Here is an 8,628-nt window from a genome sequence, read left to right on the forward strand (position 1 = left end):
TTCCAGACCCCTGTACTCCATCCACTGAGCTCCCTGACTGCCACAGTATATGGGTAGATATTTACAAATAGGATAGTGTTGATGCAAAATTTGAAAGCTCTAGTATATCATGAACCTCTGAATTTGTGGGAAAATACAATTTTCAAATCTTACCTAAGGTATACTAAGACTTTGTGGGTCTTTAAGTCTCATTTTTTTTCCTTCCACCTAAATTCTCTTTAATCCCATGAAAAGAATATAGCCAAGCCCTCAGGATACAGGATATAAATCATAACTATCAGTGCCAAAGAGGGAGGGGATAGTGGGAGAGTCCCAAACTCTCTGCTTTCTGTATAGGTGACTATAAAAGGGAAATTATTATGATTGTTTTGCATAAGAAACTTCCTGTCTCAGAGATCTCAGAGTGGCGCAGGAATGAATGCTAATCCTTATCAGAAGGCTTCTCTTTGCAATGTTTATCACTCCAGTGTTTTCAAGTCTAGAAGCGCTCTGCAGTCTGGGTTTAAGAAAAAGAGGATCCTGTTTCTTTGTAGCCTATTTCCTTCCCTAGGAGCAGACAATCAGGCTCAAAGATTGTTTTTTAATATGCTCTTAAGTTTTCAAAGCCTCAGGGCACAAAAATAATAAAGTCATTCATTATGATATTGGGACCAACTGGTATGAGCCAAATCAAGAAGAATGAAAAGTAGCCACAGGACGCTGTATTATTTCATATTACCTCTTCATCTTGGCACACCAATTCAAAAAGCAGGTTTTGTTTCATGCTCTGAAAATGAATAAGGAGGGCTGGTAACAGCAAGAGAAGTAACAAGTTCCATAGGGTCCACCTAAGGAAAGCTCTGTCTTTGGCTGCCAAAAGACATAAACTTAACCTTTACTAGGGATAATAACTGCCAATATTTATAGAGATTTTAGGCTTTTTAAAGAACTTCACATAGTTCCTTGTCCCATACCCACAACTATCTTAGAGACAGGACTGTGAGTATTCTTCATTTTGGTCAATTCAGTCATATCTGACTCTTTGTGTCCCCATTTGGAGTTTTCTTAGTAAAGATGCTGAAGGATTGTGCCATTTCTTTTTCTAGCTCATTTTATAGATAAGAAACTGAGGCATGACTAAATAAAATGAATTTTTCTGATACCAGGCCTAGAGTTTCATCTAATGCTCCACTTACTTACTCATCCTTGATCTTACAACTGAGTTTCTCTCTCTCTCTCTCTCTCTCTCTCTCTCTCTCTCTCTCTCTCTCTGTGTGTGTGTGTGTGTGTGCATGTGTATGTATGTACTGAATGGCATAATTGAGGGCACATAGAAGCAAAAACAATTTAATCTAATAGTAAGTGTTGAATCTCAAGATTTGAAGATATCTCAGAAACCACTGGATCCAACTGATATGTGAATAATACATTTAATAAGTGGTTATCCAGGCTCTGTTTGAAAATCTCTAATAATGAAAAATCCATTTCTTCCTGAGCACCCCATTCTATTTTTAGACAGTTCTAATGATTGGAAAGTTTTCCTCTTCTCCTACCAAAATCTGTCTTTTGACCATATCTGGACTTTGCTCCAAGCACCATAGTTTGATTAATTATTCTATGGAAAGATATCATGATAAATTAAATGTCCTCAACTATTTATTTAAGCATGCCAATGATTTGGAATGAGTGGTATCTTTTCTTTGTTTGCAGAGGACAGAGAAAAACCTACAAATAAGTACAACTAGTCTCTCCCAGAAGACCGCTTGAAATCTTCCAGGGCAGGGGCTGAGCAATACCATTTCCTTCATCAAGGATTCATAGAAGTGTTCTCTATTCTTCTCTGTCATGCGACTTTCCTGACTCAGTTCTTACAGTGTTTCAGGTAGGATAATTAAATTAGTGCTTTCTGAATTTGGGGTTTTGCTCACTTTATTTTTTCCATCTTGTCTTGTCATTTACTACCAGTTGCAAGTTATGATTACTCTTTTCATTATCCATGTTCTTAATTACTTCTCTCCTAGAGTCTAATTTGTTGTTTTTAATCTTCTGTGAACTTGGAAATCAGAGAGCAAATCTTTGTGTGTATGTGTGTGTGTGTATGAGTAAAATAGAAATAAGTGAATCCTATGAGATTCTGGCAGATTTTCCAAGGAGCAAATTGCACTTAATCAACTATTATGGACCTTGAAGCAAAGATTTTGGCTGTTCAGAAGTGTTTTACTTATTTCCCTGATTTTGGTTGTGTTCCAGATAGGACAGGCTAGGGCAGTAGCTAAATTCTGCCTTTATGAAACATTATTTTTAAATAGGAGGATCATACCCTATGGTTTAATTACTGTGACTCACCTATTCTAAAACTGGATTTTCATTTTTTAGATATTCATTATACTATACTTGAAAAGTCAGAAAATTTATTACCTGTTCTGTGGGAAATCTACATTTTAGCTACTGCACAAGGAAGAGTTCATTTGACAAGTCCTTTGGTTTGGGAAGAGTCACTTTTTTTTATTATAGCTTTTTATTTACAAGATATATGCATGGGTAATTTTTCAGTATTTACAATTGCCAAACCTTTTGTGCCAATTTTCCCTTCCTTCTCCCCATCCCCTCCCCCAGATGACAGGTTGACCAATACATGTTAAATATGTTAAAGTATAAGTTAAATACAATATATGTATACACAACCAAACAGTAATTTTGCTGTACAAAAAGAATCGGACATTGAAATAATGTACAATTAGCCTGTGAAGGAAATCAAAAATGCAGGCGGACAAAAATAGAGAGACTGGGAAGTCTATGTAGTGGTTCATAGTCATCTCCCAGAATTTTTTTTGCTGTGTGTAGCTGGTTCAATTCATTACTGTTCTATTGGAACTGATTTGGTTCATCTCATTGCTGAAAATGGCCATGTACATTAGAATTGATCATCATATAGTATTGTTATTGAGGTATATAATGATTTCGTGGTCCTGCTCATTTCACTCAGCATCAGTTCGTGTAAGTCTCTCCAAGCCTCTCTGAAATCATCCTGCTGGTCATTTCTTACCAAACAATAATATTCCATAATATTCATATACCACAATTTATTCAGCCATTCTCCAATTGATGAGCATCCACTTAGTTTCCAGTTTCTGGCCACTACAAAGAGGGCTGCCACAAACATTCTTGCACATACAGGTCCCTTTCCCTTCTTTAAAATCTCTTTGGGATATAAGCCCAGTAGTAATACTGCTGGATCAAAGGGTATGCACAGTTTGGTAACTTTTTGAGCATGGTTCCAAATTGCTCTCCAGAATGGCTGGATGTATTCACAATTCCACCAACAATGTATCAGTGTCCCAATTTTCCCACATCCTCTCCATTCTGCATTATCTTTTCCTGTCATTCTAGCCAATCTGATAGGTGTGTAATGGTATCTCAGAGTTGTCTTAATTTGCATTTATTTGATTAATAATGAGTTGGAGCATCTTTTCATATGGCTAGAAATAGTTTTAATTTCTTTGTCTGAGAATTGTCTGTTCATATCTTTTGACCACTTATCAATTGGAGAAAGGCTTGATTTCTTATAAATTAGAGTCAATTCTCTATATATTTTGGAAATAAGTCTTTTATCAGAACCTTTGACTGTAAAAATGTTTTCCCAGTTTATTGCTTTCCTTCTAATCTTATCTGCATTAGTTTTGTTTGTATAAAAACTGTTCAATTTGATATAATCAAAATTTTCTATTTTGTAATCAATAATGATCTCTAGTTCTTTTTTGGTCATACATTCCTTCCTCTTCCACAGGTCTCAGAGATAAACTATCATAGGTTCTTCTAATTTATTTATAATCTCATTCTTTATGCCTAGGTCCTGAACCCATTTTGACCTTATCTTGGTGTATGGTGTTAAGTGTGGGTCAATGCCTAGTTTCTGCCATACTAATTTCCAATTTTCCCAGCAATTTTTATCAAACAGAGTTCTTATCCCAAAAGCTAGGGTCTTTTGGTTTGTCAAACACTAGATTATTAAAGTTATTGACTGTTTGTCCTTTTAACCTAACCCATTCCACTGATCAACTAGTCTATTTGGGAAGAGTCACTCTTGAAGAAAATCTCTTACTGTGGCCTAGACATCAGAAATTTCAAGCAGTTTTTTAGTGGAAGATTTTACATTGATTTAGGGGAGCAGAATGGCCTTAGAGAATCTAGTTTTGTTTAGAAATGGAAGAATTCAATGTTTTCTTATTAAAAATCCTGGAGGTAGGCTTCCAAATTCCTTATAACTATTCACATAATGATTTTGAAATGGATTAAATTGTCATTGATCTGTATCTTGTTTTTATTCCAACAAACAAATAAATACAAACACTTTTAAGCTGTCTCAGATTTTGCTCCATTGTAGGAAAGTATGAAACTCAACCCGTGAGCTTGACACCAATTGGCTCAATGGATTTGCTGTGGTTTTTCTAGATTCTTTGAATGGGGTTAACCAGAGTGGTGAGGGGTAATGAGGGCTGTCTGTGCCAGGTTCCTTCCATTGGTCCATGGACCAGAAACATTATTCTGGTGCTTGCCTGTAAGAAAACTCTTTGAAGTAAGGGTGAAAAGCCTAGGAGCCATGATTAAAGGGGACAATTTTATAAAATGAAGTATGAGATTACAAGAAAACATCCTTTGCTCCTTTTTTTAGATCTTTAATTCAAAGACATTGAGCCTGTTTTTTTTTTTTTCCTCATGGGGTGAAGCTGACCTAGACCACAATAGAGAGTCTTACCGATAAGATTGCCAGCTAGATGCCGGGAAGATTAGTGGGAATGCAAACTATAACCTTGAAAGGGCAGGTGGAGCATAGAGGAAAAGGAATAAATCAACCCTTTAGCTTTTACTCCTCCATCACTGACCACTCATAATTCCAACAAACATTTAATTAAAGAGAGGACCTTAAAATACACATACATGCACAAAATAGAACAAAAACAAATTTCGCAGCTGATTCTACTAAAATTAAAGTCTTATTGTTACTGGAATTCTAATTTTAGTAGAATCAACAACATTTAATGATATATATATATATATATATGTCATATATATATATATATATATATATATATAACAGGGAGACAGGAGCACAGAGAGACAGAGACAGACAGAGACAGAGGTACTCATAGAGAGACAGATCCAGAAACAGACACATAGAATGAAATAGACAGATAGACAGAGACAGAGACAGAGAAAAACAGAGAGAGAGAAAGAGAGAAACAGAGAGAAAGAGAGACAGAGACAGAGAGACAAGAGAGAGAGAGAAACATACAGAGAGAGAGATGGCCAGATGAATAATTTCAATTCTTGTCCAGTGATTTGAGAGTTAGAAGTCAGTATGGCAAAGATAATGGAGTGATGGATTTGGAATCAGGAAGACATGGTTTCAGCTCCAAATTCTGGGAATTACTATCTGTATAAACAAGGACAAATCACTGAAACTTTCCATATCATTTTTTAATATGTAAATTAGAGACAAAATGGTTAACATTTAAAAATCTCCTTAAGTCTTTCAAAGAGATTTAAATCAAATGTTTTACCCTCATACCAATTCAGAAAGATGTTATTATCCTCATTTGCAGGTGAAAAAAACAAAAACAAACCCCCCAAAATGGCTAAGACTTATTATGTGACTTTCCTAAACTTACAAAGATGATAATTATCAAAGGTAACATTAGAACTCAGCCCTTCCCGATTAGACGTTCTCTTTTTCACTTAGATTTTCCCTGTCTTAACTACTAATGTACCATCACCACTACCACTCTTCCTCTTCCTCCTCCTCCTCCTCCCACTACTGCTACTGCTACAGCTACTATCCCTCCTCCTAGTACCTCCAGTACTTTCCTCACATGATTGTTATGAAGCTTTCTTGAAGTAATATATACCAAGTATTTTGCAGACTTTATAATGGTAATTATTGTTTTTTGCTAATGTTGTTATTATTATTTTACAGTGATAGGAATTTTATTTCATAGTCAGCTTCTGGATGAGGAGTTTTCTTTACCTATAGATATCTATAGCTCTTCTTATATTTATAGTTAAAATAAAACAAAGCAAACAAAAATAAAACAAACTTAGAAATATCACTTTTCTCCCTTCTTCATCAGGTATTGTTAATTTTCAGGTTCTTTAACATAAGTGAAATTTTTTAGTAAGGTAAAAGTTCTTTGTCATTGCCCTTATTTTGATTTGGAATATAAACTAATATTTTCCAAATCAGTGCCCACTGATGAGTTTTGCAAATTTTCTGGTATATTGAATCCAGTACTTTAACAACATCATTTTTAAGGATATCAAATAGTTCAGCTGAAATTCTGTCACCTTTATTGGCTTGTTTTAACATTGTTAGCAATGTTTCCTTGTGGCCACTTAATTCTCCAGGATGTGTATCAGTAAGCACGTTGTGATTATCAATGATGTTAAGATCATTATTTAGATAGTTCTATCTATTCCTGCCACTTCTTAATTTCTTCTACTTTTGATAAGTACCTACCATTTTTGTCTTTTATCATATCATATATATGTATATATGTATATATACATATATATATCTTCCAAACTGTTCCAAATTCCTTTAAATAATGACTAAACAAATTTTAGACCATGAGAACACTCAAAAAATGGAGTAGAACATTTTCTAGCAGAAGGCAAGTTCAAAACTCAGCAGAAAAGGTCTGTGACACCAGTGTGAGAGTACAGCATGCAGTCCTAATACAGGGCATGTCTTCACAGCCTTGGATTCAGCTCCAGCCCCATCCCATATCAGAATCAGCATTAGACTGATGGCTTCCAGACCTCTCAGCCCAGAGACACCAATGTACAGTGGCCACTTAATTCTCCAGGATGTGTATCAGTAAGCACATTGTGATTATCAATGATGTTAAGATCATTATTTAGACAGTTCTGTCTATTCTTGCCACTTCTTCTTAATTTCTTCTACTTTTGTTACGTACCTTAGAAAGTCAGCAGAGGAGGTTTGTGGAACCAGAGTTAGAGCCCAGTGTGTAATTCCAGATCAGACATGTCCCCAGCCCCAGTGTCAGTGAGCAGGACATCTAAATCAGCAGCAGTGCTATAGGCTTCTGGACCTCTTAGCCTGGGGACACCAGGGAAGACTTGAAAGGTCAGTAGAGAGGGTCTGTGGCAATGAGATGGGGAGTCTGATGTGCAGACCCAGCACAGCCCCAGCCAGCAACTAGATCTTACAGCTACAGTGGGGAAGGAACACATTTAATAGCTCTAGGGCATACCCTGGACATCATCTTGCAAGAAATTATCAAGGAAAACTGTCCTGATATTCTAGGACAAGAGGGTAAAATAGAAATTGAAAGATCCACTGATCACCTTTGATTTCAAAATAAAAACTCCAGGAATATTATAACCAAATTCCAGAAGTCCCAGGTCAAGGAGAAAGTATTGTAAGTATCCAGAAAGAAAGAATTCAACTACAGTGAAACCACATTTAGGATAACACAGGAGTTAGCAGCTTCTACATCCGAGGACCAGAGGGTTTGGAATTTGGCATTCTGGAGAGCAGAGGAGCTAAGTTCGCAACCAAGAATCACCTACCAGCAAAACTGAGTATAATCCTTCAGAGAAAAAAGTGGTCATTTAATTAAACAGAAGATTTTCACAAATTCATAATGAAATGACCAGAACTAAATAGACAATTTGATTTTTAAATATAGGACTCTGGAGAAACATGAGGTAATCAAAAAAGTATATCATAAGGGATTTTATAAGCTTTATTTGTCTACATTCCTATATGGGAGGATGATACATATAACTCATTATAATAGCAGTTAGAAGGAGTATATGTAGATAGAGGGTATGAGTGTTGAATATGAAGGGATAATATGTTTTTTAAAGGAAAATTAATAAGTGAGAGAGGAATGTACTGGGAGAAAGGGAAAAAGGAGAAGTAGAATGGTGCAAATTAACTGCTATATAAAAGAGGCAAGAAAAAGATTTTATAGTGGAGTGAAAGAGGGGAAACTTACTCTCATGAAAATTGGCTCAAATTGGAAATAACATATAAACTCAATAAGGGTATAGAAATCTATCTTACTCTGCAGGAAAATATGAGGGGAATGGAATATGGGAAGAGGGGAAGGGTGATAAAAAAGAAGGCATATTGAGGAAAGGAATGGTCAGTAGCAAAAATCTTTTGAAGAGGGACAAAGTGAAAGGAAAGAGAGAATGCAATTACCAATAGTAATTGTTTGAATATTGTTTGAATTGTTTGAATATAACTGGGGGGAAATGTTAAATAAATAAATAAAAATTTCAAAAAGAATATAGATAAATTTGGGAGTATCATTTCATATTAATGAGGTATACTCATATGATAAAATCTAATAAGAAACAGGGAGAAATGATAATGGAGAACATTTAGATGTAGGCAAAAGGATACCAAAACTAATTATTTTATCATTAAAGACAATTCTGAATGAATGGTGTGAAATTTAAGTAGACTCATGTATTAACTTAGAAGACTCCAAGTTAACATTATCTGCATCATATTCTATTGTACTTTTTGATAAATATTTCCTAGTTGCATTTTAATCTAATTTGATGGCTCTCGGGAGGGTTGTAGTTCCTTAAAGATCATGGGATGAGTTTGAAACT

This window comes from Sarcophilus harrisii, chromosome 3 (assembly GCF_902635505.1).
Source record: "Sarcophilus harrisii chromosome 3, mSarHar1.11, whole genome shotgun sequence".
NCBI lineage: Eukaryota > Metazoa > Chordata > Mammalia > Dasyuromorphia > Dasyuridae > Sarcophilus > Sarcophilus harrisii.